Genomic DNA, 16426 nt, shown 5'->3' on the forward strand with positions numbered 1-16426 from the left:
TTACACCTGACTTCATTGAGGGAGGAGAAGAAGCAACATCCTTGTAGGATTGAGCTCCAAAGTCCACTTTACTATATCCACCAGGCTCCTCATTTCTCCTTTTAAGAATAGTCAATCTCTTGATTGGGGTGGTGATAATTTAACTATTCTGGACTGGAGACTTACCAGCTACTTGTTCCGCCACAACTGTTTCAGTAGCAGCTACCTGTATCTGCTTCTCAGGAGCTTTCAAATGCTCAGGAGCTTTCTTAGCAACAGGCCTCCATACTTTCCTAGTTGTCACAGCAACTTTCTTCTTTTCCTCTACTCTTTTATATTGGTCCCCATCATGACCCATTCCTTGACATTTACTGCAAGTAATAGGCCTCCATTCATACTCTACCTCCACTTTAATCACATCTCCTTTTTCATCTTTAAACAAAACTTCTGATGGGAGAGGTTGATCCACCATCATCTCCACCATCACTCTTGCAAAGCCTAATCTCGTTTTCTCATTCGTAGCCTGATCACTCTTCATATATTTACCCACCAAGCTAGAGATCTTAGGCAGACTCTTACCCCAGAACTTAATGGGTAGGTTATGTAAGTGTATCCAGGCAGGGACAGACTTAACATTAGCTTTTGTTAATTCAATATCCTTCGTCCATTCCTTGATTATCATTGGCTTGTTATCAAACAACTAGTGCCCTGACAATAAGACTTTCTCCTTCATCTCCACTGACTTAAACCTAACCAAGAAAACACCATTTGGAAGGAAGGAAATTTTGTCAATGTTAAATTTTGTCCAAATCCTCCTAATAAATCCCTCCACCACCTCCCACGGCGGATTAGAACCCAAAATGAAGCACATCACCGCCTAGTTCCAATAGACTATCTCTTTCTCCACATCCTCAGGTTGGATTTGTAACATCTCATCGCACTCTGTTTTGGCGTCATCATCCTCTCCAGTCTCTGTTTCCTGCGTTTCAGACACTACTACGTCCTCCTCTCCATGTACCTCGTCTTCATCCTCATGGATTGATTCATCCTCACTATCTGTTTCAACAACTAGTTCAGGGATACCAGTAACTTCATTAATATTTTTCGTTTTTCCATTTGCATCAACATCAGGGCTGGCATGAATCTCAGTAGGGCTTCCTTCTATGGTTTCGTTCAATTCTTCATCATTGCTGGATGTCTCTATTTGCTTAGCAGGGATGCTCCGTCCTCGTAAAGACATCTCCCGCTGCCGTTGAAGGTTAGATTTCCTCGCCATTGGCGCGGAAACTAGGTCAAACTTCGCTGTCTCTCTCTATGCAGTCATCGGCTTTCTCTCTCTAGGGTTTTGTTTTTTTTGAATCAATAGTTCTCTTATACAACGGTCTTTTCCGTGTTTTTGGCAAATTGTGACAACTTTTTGGTTAATGGTGACCACGTTTGGTAAATAGTCGCACATATGATGACCGTCTCACAAGAGAATTTGCGATGCGCAATTCATTCATATTTTTGAATTGGTCATTATTTTCTTTAGCAGGCTTAACATTTATGTATTTGAGAAGAACATTAGGTGTATCCCTATATGATTAAACTATCAGTGATGGGGTTTTCGCGGAGATTGCAGTTGCCCAGGATATTAACATATTTGATTGTTTTCTGATGAATTCTATTGCTTATCGTTCATAGTTTTTCACTTTATTCATCATTATTACTCATAGATATTATATGGAGTATAATATTAACATGGAGTAGTAGATTGAAAATCTATATGTTAAATGAACCATCTCAAACAAAACCTTAAGGTGAAGGTTGACGTCCAACTAATATATTTATCCTATTACTTATGTGAGTCTATGGTGGCGGCTACCCGACTCCTTCTCAACCAAAAGACAGACATACTTTTTAGGCTTTTACTATTCTCTTTGCTAAGGGTTAATTTCATAAACAATGGAGTATAATTTCTTGAGCCTTTAAACCAACGTTTACATAACCTTTCATCATATATTTATGGATTTTATCCTCTTACTCTTCATTTGTGATTGCCTGAAACCCAGGGAGTATTAGATCGTGCTTCTAAAGGTTCACAAGAAAAGCTACTAAGTAATCGAGTAATATTTAAATTATTCAAGGAGTATTATTGCGAAATTTATTGCTATAATATGAGTTTAGGGCTTGAGGCTTTCCATGATCGAATACCGAAGGAGGTTGCATTGACCAAGAAGGTACACAACAAACAAGTGATAAGAACATCACATCTTTTAGTTTGCTCAGAATCACGTCATGACTCATATGAGTGTTAAATGTTGTATTCAAAGAGATATACTCCATTAGATGGAAAAGAAGTGGGAGGAAAAGTAAATATAAATGTATAATAATCAATAAGCACATTAACTGAAATTTGCATTATACCGAAAAATTTGTTATTTTTCATAAGGCGTCAACTGTCAAGAGTAAAAGTGTACGTGCAAAGTATTTAAGGTCTTATTCTCCTTCTGTCAAATCAAGCTAGGTTTGGAGGTAGATTTGTAAAACCAAAGAGAAATTGAAAATATGGTTCCTTTCTAGCAGATGTGTGCATAATACTTATAGCACTCACACTGTCTATGAATGGTTGCTGGGACCTTTGGAGAAGGTGAGCTGGTTCCCTTATGTATGGAACAGAGTTTGCCTTCCTAAAGTCAATTTCATAAATTGGCTGTTTGCAATGAAACGTCTCCTGAGAAAGGAAAGACTGATGAAGTTTGAGGTACTAATGATGGTGTTTGTAATAACTTGTGTGGTGCTGCACAAGAAACTCAAGACCAGCTGTTTTTTTACTGCGTTTTCAGCAGGTTATGTGCTCAGGCAGTTCAAAATTGGCTCAATGTCAGCCAGCTGGACTGGAGATGTAATCAGCTGGGTTATAGCTTGGCGCTGCAAAGCTCTATTGAAGAAGAAGGTAGTAATGGAATCGAAGCAGAGTTGAGGGTGTGCTTCATCATCCTCAATATGTGTTGAAAAGAGTACAAGAATTTGTGAAATATATGCTTTATATTCTGAATTTAACTAAGGTAAAAATTAGAAATGGTGAATGGCTAAAATCTAGGGGTTTGATATGTTATTAGTATGGGATTTGTGTATGTAGCATGGCCATATGTATTAGATGAGTGCAAGAAGAGTATGTATGGTGGTATGTATAATCCGTTGTAAATTCTTATGAGCTTAATGAGAAAATTCACATTTCACTAAAATAAAATAAAAATGAAGGTATTTAAGGTTTGCTTTAGTACAAAAAATTACCAAAATTATAACATTGTTAGCTTATACGGCTTTTTGTTTGTTGTGACATTAACTAATATATACTCCTACAAGATTAATTCGTGTCTATATGCAAAGAACAAAAAAGTTTGCGCACATAATAGTTTTTTTAAACATTTCAACTTGTATAATTAACATTCTCAAGTTGAAGTGAAATAATCTTTCGAAAACGATTATGCTCAAGTTACGGAAAGCATGTGGTTTGAATATTAGTCACTTTTAATGATTATTTTGAACATAACCCTAATACGAACAACCTTCAACAGACCCGTGATTATTACGGGTTACAAAACTAGTTGAAAAGATAATAATGTAATGAATTTTGTTTTACTTGTTACTTTATTTTGCTAGATGCTTTTTGGAGGGAAAACTAAGAGAATTTTTATTCTCTTAGTAGTAGGGGGATGTGCATTATCTGTAGTCATAATCCGCAAGATATTTATAATGTGCATCATCTGTAGTCTTATGGAAAAAACACTATTAGAAGAAATGTCATATCAATTTAATTGTAATGTGCATTATTTGAAGTCATAATGTGCATGTAATTGTAATGTGCATTATCATTAGTCTTATGAAAAAAAATACTATGTGAAAAAATGTCATACTCCCTCCCATCTAGACCAAAGGTTACATTAACTTTTTGGCACTATTGATGATTGCAGAGAATATTTGGTATTATTTGTAATATATAAGAGAAAATATAGTCATGTGAGATCTTGTTTGATTTATCGTAATGAATGCTACAAGAATATCAAATTTTTATAATTTTTAATAATGTGTAACTAAAGATAAGCACGTTGCAAAACGCGCCTCGACAAGTGTGATAAAGTCAATGTAACCTTTGGTGTGGATGAGAGGGAGTATGAGTTTAATTGTAATGTACATTATCTGTAGTCATAATGTGCATGTAATTGTAATATACATTATCTGTAGTCTTATGGAAAAAACACTATGAAAAGAAATGTCCTACCAGTTTAATTATAACTAGTACAGATCCCGCGTAAATGCGCGGTTTTTTAGATAGGGATATTAGAAAATTTAACAATTATACTATTGGTATTTAACTGCATTTGAAATTTAATTATATAATTTACTAATAAAAATATTTTGTATTAAGAGTTAGAAAAAATATTGTTCAATACTTTTACACCTTATAAAATTGTCGGTTTTACTGAAATTATTTTATTAACTTTGTTTTTAAAAAATATTATTTTTAATTATATCATTATATTCACTAAAGGTGTTATATAAACAACTAAAAAAATTAACCAAAATTTAAGTTTTCATATAGTATGGAGCAAAGATAGATATAAAGTTAAAATTATTGTTTTTAATTATATTAAGTTTTTCTATTTAGAAGTAATAACAATTTATGAATACTCTCAACCCGTAGTACGTTTGTATCAAAAGATAAAAAAAAAAAAAATTACTTAGAAAATGTTTCCTAAAAGAATGTTCTTGGCCATAATGTTTAGTTTTAAAAATAATAATACTCCCTCTAATTTCATTTATTGTTCCCTTTTTTTGGCGTACAAAATAAGGGAATTAATTTGGATCACACAATACACATGACCCTCCATCAAATTGATTTTGGACCACACAAAGTTGTCCAAAAAAGAAAAAAGGGAACAATAAGGAAAATGGATGGAAAGGGAAAAAGGAACAATAAATGAAATTGGAGGGAGTAGTAAAATATTTCTATTACATTGTATTAGTGCAATTTCATGTATGTAACAAAATAAGAATATCATATTAATATGTTTATGCAAATTTAAAAAATATTATCCCCTTTTTTAAATGGTATAGAATTATTTATTGTATGAAATTAATCAGTATGGTCCAGTTATAGATATGATATTATAAAGCTCATTTATAGCATAAGTCAAAATTAATCAGGATGGCTCAGTTGTATATATGATGTTATGAAGCCCATTTGTAGCCTAATTAATTTAGGCGGGAAAACTTTAGAAATATCTTATTCTTTTAGTTTAAGAGGGATGTGTATTATCTGTAGTCATAATTTATTTACTAACTTTTGTTGCAGGTGACAATGAGTACAAGTGATGTAACAACTGCTTCTTCTTCAAATAACACCGTTACCACTCCAAGAACAACTATAATACCAACAAATGTCCCCTGCTATATTCCGTTTTGCGTAGAGGAAAAACCAAAACTAGGACAAGTATTCCAAACACTAGCACAAGCAGAGTTGTTTTTCAAAGACTACGGTTCAATATGTGGGTTTACCCCAAGACTCGAAACAATAAAATTAATTAAAGGCAGTCATTATGTAAAGAATTTTGCATTAAGGAATATTATGTGCAATAGGCAAGGCGTAAAGGAAGATAGAAAAAGGAAGACGGCTGATATATTGCTGTTACTGATGCCCAATCTGATGTATCAGAAATAACCCGTATAAGGCCGAGTACAAGAATCAAATGTCTTGCCATGGTGCAGTTCAAATATCAAGCAAACGGAACATATATTGTTACCAGATTCAGTCATAATTATATGAATATTTATGTCTCCCCTTAGTTACTTTTGATACGGTTTTCGTGCTGATTAACTTATATTAATTACGTGCCTTTTAAGTTAGAATGTTGTCACTTCCGCTATTTGGTGTTTAATGCGGGAATGATGCATTTGAGGAGCAAAAGAATGAAATGGGCACCACGGGGTGGGCATGAAGGAATACACGGAGCATATCACGGGAACTAGAAGAATAAAGGAAGAGAAGTGAAGAAGACAACACGAAGAAAAAAGCTCAAACGGGAGAATACTCGATCAATCCCAAGTAGACTCGATCGAGGAAGTCACGTACTCAATCGAGTGCACCTAGGCTCGATCGAGTACACATCAAGCTGAGGGATTTTCCGCAATTCCCATAAGTCGGTTATGTTTTACTATAAATACCCAAATCGTACCCTATGTTTATTTACGCTTTATCTTACCTAGCTACGTCTTATTTTACCCTAGAACTCTCTTAAAAAACTCTTAGTTTAGTATTATTATTATTGTTTCCGGATCTAAACACTCTTTAGTTTCGGTATTCTCTAATCCTTCTTTAGTTATTATTAATTCAGGTTCTATTGCATGCAATTGCTTGTTATACATCTTTACATGCTTTCAATTATGTCTTCTATAATTATTATTGTTGTTATTACCATTACTATGCATAGCTAATTTATTCATCTAGGGTGAAAGGGGATCTAGGTTGTTAGAAGGGGGATTAATTAATGAGTTGATAGTTAAAATTGCTTATTCGTTGTTCGTTCATATTATTGTTCTTCATCTAGTAAATTAATTACTGGACAGGGTTAATTGACTAGTATAGCGAATTGAGACTTTCACCGACCGGGTTAGAGTCAATATAGGCTACGATAACTGAATATAGATAATTTGATAATAGCAATTGCATGTTAAATTAGATCTAAAGGGAATATTGAATCGAACGATCAAATAACCTTAAACAACATAATTAGCTCTATCAATGAATTAAATCACACCCCGTATAATTACCTAGTGAACTTGATCCGTAGACTTTAATATTATTGAATTTGTCTTTTACTTTATTGCAATTAGTTTAGAAATCAAACAAACAAAACCCATAAAATTGTTACCTTTAAGACGAACTTAAATATAAACAAAATAGATTAATTAACTCACCTCCCTGTGGATTAGACCCTTTCTTACTGCTAACTACTAGTTCGTTGAGAATAGAATTTATTTTGATAGGCCAACGACTGAAAATAACCTTATCAACAGACTATGCATGTGGCACATAATGAAGAAGCTAAGGGAAAAAGTTAGTTATCAACTGTTCCAAGATGAGGATTTTAAGAGGAGACTTAATAGGTGTGTTTGGAAAAACCATCTTGAGCCTGAGGAATTCGAAGATTAGTGGGGCCAAATAGAATTTATTTTCAGATTTGTACGATATTAGGGAATAGTGGATCCCTGCCTATTTCAAAGATGTTTTCATTTCTGGGTTGATGAGGGTTACCTCAAGATCTGAAAGTGAAAACAATTTATTCGATAGGTTCCTCTCAAGTTAGGTGACACTCGTTGAGTTTTGGATGTGCTTTGAGAGTGCGATGGAAGCACAAAGATACAAGCAGTCCAAGTTGAACAGTGACAACAAACACTCTCAAATTCCACTGAAAACAAAGTTAAACCTCGAAGTTCATGCTTCTGAAATATATACACCAACACACCATTTTCAAAGACTTTTAAACAAAATTAGTTGCATCTCTCTTTTAGTGCGGCTTGAAAGACGTGAAAAATATAGATGACACAAAAGTTTTTATCTTAACAGACTCAGAGTTGTCGAACAAGACATGGAACATAGCGTATTCGCCGGATAACAACGATGTTACTTGTTTCTACTCTATGTTTCAGAGACTGGGCTTGTTATGCACGCACTGCCTTTGGCTTCTACACAACAAAAATTTTCAGAAAATACCAAAAGAGTACATAGTGCAAAGATGGACTAAAGCTTCAATGAGTAAGCCTGTCTTTGATAAAGATGGGAGGGCCATAGATGTCTCTCAACTATATTTTGACCGGAAAAGTTTGACAACCAAGCTATGGCAAGAGGTTTATTCCTGTGTCAGCGTAGCGGAGTATGATGAGGAGGACATGGAATTTTTGTTTGAAAAACTGAGAGATATTAGATTGGACATGACTGATAAGAGAAACTTTCCAGCAAACAAGAAAGACATGATGAAAGAAATAGAAAAGTATGTGGGCTTTAAAAGACCTGAGAAATTAGTAATTTGACTTCCTTCTAAATCTAAAAACAAGGGTAGGGTTAGGGGAAATAGAATTGATTCACAACTATTAAAAGCCCTCAATAAAACAGGAACAGAGAAGAGTTATTGCAAAACATGTGGAGGACAAGGACACAATTGTAGGACTTGCAAAGAAACAAATCATCTGACAAGTATGTATAATTTTATTTCTGGTTAAAGCATATTACGTTTAGAGTAATAACCTTCCAAAATCATCACTTTTATATGATGGGACATAAGGTCGTAGAGCAATGAACATTAGGTTTGTTCTGAAAAGACATTTGGATAATATTAAATGTATATTAATTAATCTAGTTGTTTATGTAGCAATTTTCTCCATCTAAAATCTAATAGTTACTTTATATTCTTTTTCATATTTACCAAATTTCAACATGAAGATGACGATGAGGAAGAACATGAATCTGATGATGAAGAAGATGATGAGGAGGAGGAGGAGGAGGAGGAGAATGAAAAGGAAGATGCCAATTTTCGATTTAAGGATAAACATCCATGTTAATAGGAGAATATTTTTAAAGCCTTGTACTTACTATTCGATTTTTTTTTGTCAAAGTACATTACGTTTATAGTAAAAGTACACATACGTCGTTTAGAAAAGACATAATAAACTACATTAACATTTCTTGTGAAAGTAAATTACGTTTTCATTAAATGTCCATAAATTTAAAAAATATAGTCCATAGCAGTAAACTTCAAAAAAGGGTATAGTGAACCCTTTTTGGGTACGAGATTTAAACTAGGGGCCCTGGTATCCTAAAACGGGACGGGAAAGGGTTTAGGGTTGGATTAGGCAGCCCGCTATAGCGGAGCCGCCTAATCCAACCCTAAACACTTTCCCTTATCTTAAATTTGGATTTCTTTCACATGGATGGCCATAAAAGAAAGTGCACTTTGTTGATATGAGTAGTACTTCCCATCCCTTTAAGCACTAGTCATTTAAGCCTATCACTGGACCTCTTCAATTACTGTGGGGTGTTACAGTCACCCCCACTTGAAGAACGCAACGTCCTCGTTGCGCCTGGGAGCATAACCGCTAACCCAGAATCCTCCCCTGCTAGGTGTGTGATCATAATGAAGCGTATAACCACTACCTCCAAGAGAGTATAACAACTGCCTCCGATCACCACACAGTCGCAGGGTTGCTCTGATACCACTTGTAACACCCTGGCCCAAACCGGGTCGGGAGCGGTTACTTATGATAGCTCATCAGGCTATGTACATGGCCCACAGATCAACACGGGTCCTTTACAGCGCATTTTGTCCTCACTCATGCGTATCCCGGAAACCTTTCCAGGAGATCACCCATCCTAAGACTACTCCCAGTCAAGCACGCTTAACTTTGGAGTTTTTTCACATGGATGACCATAAAAGAAAGTGCACTTTGTTGATATGAGTAGTACTTCCCATCCCTTTAAGCACTAGTCATTTAAGCCTATCACTGGACCTCTTCAATTACTGTGGGGTGTTACAGGGCGGGTATCTTAAGATTAGGACGGAAAAGGGTTTAGGGTTGGATTAGGCCATCACGCTACTGCGGAGCCGCCTAATCCAACCCTAAACCCTTTCCCTTATTTGTCATTCGAACGGCCGCTAGACAAAAAGACACCTTAGAGGGGTAGATGAAAGTGTGAAATTAGGTACAAGTTACATTGGTCAAAAATAAAAAATTCAAGTAAAGATGTAAATTAGATTAAAAATACACATTATATTATTTCAAATGTACATTGTATTATATATAAAAGAACATGTTCAATTAATTAAATTAACAAGTGAATTCGTAGTACTGTTCATTGAAGTGAAATGTCTTATTGGTTTAAATGTAATATACATTATGTCTAGTTATAATGTGCATGTAATTATTACATCATGCATGTAATCTTAAATATGATGTCATTATAGATTTTTGACAGTTAATTTTCCCTGTTTTTGAAGTGAAAAAACTCAACTGTTCAGAATAAGTAAAATATACATTGCAACTTGTTACATGGGTTAAAAATAAAAAATTCAAGTAAAGACATAAATTAGATTCAAAATACACATTGTATTATATGTAAAAGAACATGTTCAATTAAAAAATTAGCAGGTGGAGACATACTACTCTTCATTTTAGTGAAATGTCCTATCAGTTTAAGTTTAATGTCCATTATGTCTAGTCATAATTTGCATGTAATCACTATCTTATGCATTACTGTTTCCAATATAATATTAATGCATAAGGTCATTAGTCTGAATTCTGAAATGATAGTTAATTAATGCACATATACTTAAAATATTCAATTATAAATTGCTTTTAATCATGGGAAACGTAAAATATGGGGAACAACAGTTTATATTAATTTGTTTTTCAGTTTTCAAAATAGTTTTTTAATCTTTTAATGTCAATTAACTGTTTTAAAAACAGTTTTTGAATTTTGGAATCCAAACACTATGTTTCTTATTCTTACTTCTCTATAAATATTGTCATTATCATTATCATTTTCACTTCTATTTCAAACAAATAAAAAATCTTCCAAGACAAAACAGAAGAGGTTTTTTTACTTGCAAAGGTTTCTCCTTTTTTATCTTCTAACTGTTGTTTTGATTTTCTACTTGTTCGATTTCTCCTTTTTAATATGCTACTACGTTGGCCTTATCTTTTCTTCGTACTTACGTTATTTTAATGATGTTGTAGTTTATGTTTGTTTATTAATATGGAGTATATTTTTTTGTTTTCATTGATGCAGAAAGAACTCTTGAAAATAATGGAAGAGATTTAGAAAAAACTTGCAGATACCCAGTATGAGCTTGATGATATGACAAGGCACATAGATTCATTAATTGAGGAGACTCTGGTGTTTCATACTAAGGTAGAAGAACTGCAAACACGTGTACAATTGCTTGCAGAAGATTTGCAGAATGCTGAAGCGCAGGTTAAGTTTCTAACGGTTGAAAAAAACTGTATTGGGAGGCAACTAGAGGCAATTAAAGAGAAGAAATACACCGAAGCTGATCTGGACCGACAATTTCTCTTAGGTGTAACAACTTTAAGAGAGTCATATACCAAAGTCCACCCTTCAACTGACGTAAATTGACCTCAAGTTGTAAAAGTAGAGTCAATGCTTCTGCAAACAAACGAGCCAGAAACTAGAAGTTTAGTGAACATTAGATATCTTCTGTTTTAGATAACTAGTGTTATATTTTGGTAGTATTTAGTTTTATATGGAGACATTTCATTAGTGAACTTCATTGTTATTTCTTTCCAAAGCACATTATGTATGCATAGAATGTGCATTAATCTGAACGAAGATAATGCTTTATCACTATGCACATTAGTGTTGTTCGGGAAGGACATAATAAACTTCATTAATAAAATTTGTCCTCTAAACACAACAACCTAGGCAGTTAAAATATTTTCAAATGTATGATTATACCAGTCGTAGCTTGCTTAATATTACAATTTTTATTCACTAGTCTACAATGAAACTAAAAAACTTATTACGTCATCAACTCAGCATCTTCCTCATCCTCATCATCATATTCTTCCCATGACAGAGGGTTTAAATGGAATTGTTTTGCCTTTTTCAGTACATCGTCAAAACATACACTGCCTTCTGTCGCAATCATATTCAAAATGTATTTTTTTCGCAGAATCAATAGGGGAATGTCCTACAAAATTAAACAAAATAGGGGTTTAGAATATGTACAAATGCATAATGATGGTGAATTCTATATTAATAATAATGGTGTTAGCTCTGGAACTCACATCAGTTTTTTTGAACCCTCGGCTCCAATTTAGATTACCCTTAAACGTCTCCATATGCCTCATAACGTAAACACCACAATCAGTCTTATTAGTGTTCTTCCTCCACTTCATCTTTGCAATAATTGGCTCCATTTGTTTTATACGATCAACTTTTACGTTTGAAACACCAATGTCTTGGAAGTATGCTGCTAGAACGTTACGCTGGTGAAAGAAAAAAAAACGTAATAATTATGAGGTAAAATATCACAAAAATAAGAAAACTATAAGGTGAAATATGAGAAATGATTGGGAAAGGTACTGATGTGACCATAATTAGAGCATATTTAGCCCCCGAATTAGCCTTGTTCCCATGCTTTTTAGTGCATATTTGGATCATTTATTGTTTTTAGTCCTTTGTTTTGCATATTCTTTGAGGTTTTGTGTCCTTGGTAGGAAAGGAGTGCAAACTTTGCATTTTCATGGCAAAATGAAGCTAAATTGATTGAATTCAATGACCAAGCATCAAAGAGAAGACAAGATTAGAAGGCCTTTGTACATACTATAGTAGATGGGCAATGATTAGAAAAGATCCTTGCATCCCCGAGGAAATCCTCAAAGGTTTTATGAAGAAAAAGGAAGAAAATAAGAAGGAAAGAAGTTGTAAGACAATCCGGGCGGATTGTCCACAAGACGCCCATCCAGCACCCACAATCCGAGCGTCTTCTTCCACAAGACGCCCGTCGAAAACGCCCAGAATCCGCCCGTATTCCCCTTCTGGACGTCCGTCCAGAATCACCAAAATCCGCCCGTCCCGTGCCCTGGACGCCTGGATTTCATAACAGCCATTTCGTCTTCTACAAGCTTCAAGGAAGGATGCGCATATTTTTCTAAGACCGGCGAAAAGGAGACCGGAGTCTCCCTAGAGACCGGCGATTCCTCAAGGACTTAATCGTCATTTAAGCCCTTAGTAAACCCTAATTTATGTAACTAATCCCCACTATAAATACCCCATTAGTCTAGTTAGAAGAGCATGTTCTTCTTAGAAATCTTTAGTGTAGTTAATATCAATCAAATCTCTCTTTAATCTTGTAATCAACATTTAATCAAGTTTTAATACAAGTTTCATTTCCTTAATCTCTCTCTTGTTCATCCTTTATTTTGGGTAATTGAAGATTATTTGGGTTATTATTGGGAGATTGACAATCTTCCAATCTATCATCAAGTACTTCTATTATTCTTTGCTTTATTATTGGAATCATTAGTAGGTATAATTCTCTTAATCCCTTTTTAATTATTGTTAATCATTTTCATTTATTCATCATGTTTTACTTTGTTGGTATGATTGACAACCTTGCTAGCATGTTCAACATGATAATGAGTGAGTAGTTTCCTCAGCTAGGGTTAATGGGTAATTGGGGGAAACCAACATGGGGGATGATTCATGCTTAATTTAATATATTTTCATAGTTTATTTGATTGCTTGTTGTGATCTCAACTTATGCACATGTTATGTTTGATGAAATGAGAGCCTATGAATCCTTGCATTTTTTACCCATTACTTATCTTTTCAATGAGACTTGTAAGACATAAACCAACTTGAGTCTCATTAGACCATGCATATAGTTGAGTAGGGAAGATTAAGTCGACTTGTAGGTGTTGTACAATCTAATCGATTCGGCTCCGGGACCCAAACTTTCCTAGGATTGTAAGATATAAACCAACTCAATCTATCACAATAATAATTGCTTGCTTATAATTTGAGAATATGTTTGTATGATCAATTCCCATGAATCCTCTATGACCCCATGACACCCTAGTGCTTTTTATCAATTGTTTGCATCCCTTTTAATTCATCTTACTTGCTTACTTTCATTGCTATTTAGTTTAGTGATCTTCTACTTCAAACCCCAAATTGTGACACCCTTAGACACCTCTAGTTGCAATAGAAAATCTCATCTCAATTCCCGTCCCTTGGGATCCGACCTTTACTTGCCTCTTTACTAATTGTAGAGTTGTTTGTGAAGTTATAAATTGTGTTTTGGTCTAGGTGCTCCTAACGACAAGTACTGAAAACTAAACCCTCCAAAGGGAACACGACCAAAAATGGCGCCGTCATCGGGGACGGTGTTAACTTGATTTAGATTTTCTTGTATTGTTATTAGTTGTGTCTTTCTTTGCCTTGGGGAAGTAAAACTCCTCAAGGTTTGTTCTAATTATTTTCGAGTTGTTTGATATTTTGCATGTCTAGAAGATCACAAGGTAACTTGTTACCCTTTGATCACGAAATTGAAAGGACTTTGACAAACAATAGAAGACTTGCTAGGAGAAGTTTGAGAGGTATTGGTGAGGTTGTAGATATTCAACCAAACACTATTGAGTTCATCAACCCTTTTGCAAGAGAAGGTGAGGAGAACCCAACACAAAATCCAACACAAAATCAACCCACAATGCCTAAATTTTCATCACATTCCGTACCCACCGAGGAGAACCTACCCAATGGTACTCCCACACCACAACACTTAACCGGAAATTTTATTGCCAAATCCACATTTATCCAATTAGTCGAAAGAAGCCAATTTGGGGGGATGCCTAGTGAAGACCTTCACTCTCATATGGAGACTTTTTGCGACTATTGTGATGCAATTTCTCAAACCGGTGTAACTCAAGACCAAATCCGATGGGTCTTATTTCCTTTTTCTCTAATTGGCACCGCGAAACAATGGTTGAAAGGCCTTGATAAGGCTACTCTCGGAATTGATTCTTGGAAGAAGTTGGCTCTAGCTTTCTACAAAAAGTTCTATCCACCGGAAAAGACTAACATGCTAAGAGCTCAAATTACGGGCTTTAAGCAAAGAGATGAAGAATCTTTGTATGAAGCTTGGGAGCGATTCAAAGAATTTGCCGCTCATGTCCTCACCATGGACTTAGCGAGTGGTTCTTGGTACAACAATTTTAGAACAGTCTTTATGAAGACTCAAGAAACATTCTCAACATGGGATCAAATGGAATGTTCACCGAAGTTGATGAAAATCAAACTTGGAACAAAATTGAGGAAATGGCGGTCCATAACTCACAATATAGTAGACCTCGCAAGGCTACTAGAGGAGGAAAGCATGAAGTGGACTTTATTACTCAATTGGGTGCTCAACTTAGTGCTCACATTGATACCATCAATTCGAAGTTTGAAAAAGCAATGGCTAGACTTGAAGAAGCCTCAAAATCACCAAAGCATCATGTTAATTCCATGACGGCATCTTCATCAATCCCAAGTGGGATATGTGAGAATTGTAGAACTTTGGGACATGACCAAAGTGAATGTAGAGGAACAAATGAACAAGTGAATGCTTTTCAAGCATACAAGAGTGGTACCCCTTATTCAAACTATTACAATGAAAAAACCAAATTCCATCCAAATCTCTCATACAAAAGCCAAAATGTTCAAAACCCTCAACCAACATACACCCCACCTCCCATGAGAAACCAAAATCAAAGACCCTTTTACAACCAAAACCAAGGTTACCAAAATCAAACTCCATACAATCAACAAAATGACCAAGGTTTTGATGTTCAAAAAGCGGTCCTCCAAATGCAAAAGAATCAACAAGAGTTTTTCACTCAAATGCAAAAGGATAGTCAAGCAAAATAAATCACCATCAACAACATCCTAGCCCACACCAACATGTTGGAAACCCAATTGACTCAACTAGCATCTTCAAGCTCACAAAGACAAAAGGGGCAATTACCACCTCAAAGTAATCCCCCAAGACATGAAACGGTTAGTGTCATTCACTTGAGGAGTGGTACAAGGTATGAAGCACCGAAGAAGCAAGTTGAGGATGAAGTTGTGGAAGCTAGCGACAAAGAAGAAATTGTGCAAAACTCCAAGGATGGAGAACCATCAAAAGAAGAATTTTCAAAGAAAAATGAAGACAAGGTCAAGGAGAAGGGGCCCATTGTGATTAGACTTCCTTTTCCGAGTCGTCAAGCCAAGCCCAAATTTGATGACCAACTTGGAAAATTTATGGAAATTGTGAAGAATTTGGAAGTTTCGATTCCTTTTACGGAATTAATCAATCACGTGCCGGCCTATGCAAAATACATGAAAGACATCCTCACAAAGAAGAAGTCGATCCGGAAGCTTGAGACTATCGCCTTCACTAAGGTGAGTAGTGCAATACTTCAAGGGAGTTCATTTCCAAAACTTAAAGATCCGGGAAGCTTCTCAATACCGTGTACCATTGGCGACACCACGATCAACAAAGCCTTATGTGATTTAGGGGCTAGTGTGAGTGTTATGCCGTACTCGGTGAGTAAAAGGTTATGGATGGGAGAGCTTAAATGCACCAATATCACACTCCAAATGGCCGATAGATCGACGAATACACCATTAGGGATATGGGAAGATGTTCCCGTAAGAGTTGGGAAATTTCTCATCCCGGTGGACTTTGTCATTGTTGACATGGAAGAAGACTCCAACATTCCAATCATTCTAGATAGAGCTTTCTTGCACACCGCGGGTGCGGTGATTGATGTGAAGCATGGAGAGCTCACTCTAGAAGTGGGAGATGAGAGCATAACTTTCAATTTTGACAAGACCATGAGAGCTCCCCGTTTGCATGAACCA

General features: G+C 35.4%; 1 non-coding gene across 1 annotated transcript; it reads right to left on the minus strand.

Moving 5' to 3' along the window:
• Nucleotides 1-14621: 14621 nt before the first annotated feature.
• LOC141644641 (small nucleolar RNA R71) lies at nucleotides 14622-14727 on the minus strand. Its single transcript, XR_012544253.1, has one exon. It is a non-coding gene; the product is annotated as a small nucleolar RNA R71 (small nucleolar RNA).
• Nucleotides 14728-16426: the final 1699 nt, after the last annotated feature.

Source organism: Silene latifolia, chromosome 2 (genome assembly GCF_048544455.1).
Source record: "Silene latifolia isolate original U9 population chromosome 2, ASM4854445v1, whole genome shotgun sequence".
In the NCBI taxonomy this organism is placed as follows: Eukaryota; Viridiplantae; Streptophyta; class Magnoliopsida; order Caryophyllales; family Caryophyllaceae; genus Silene; species Silene latifolia.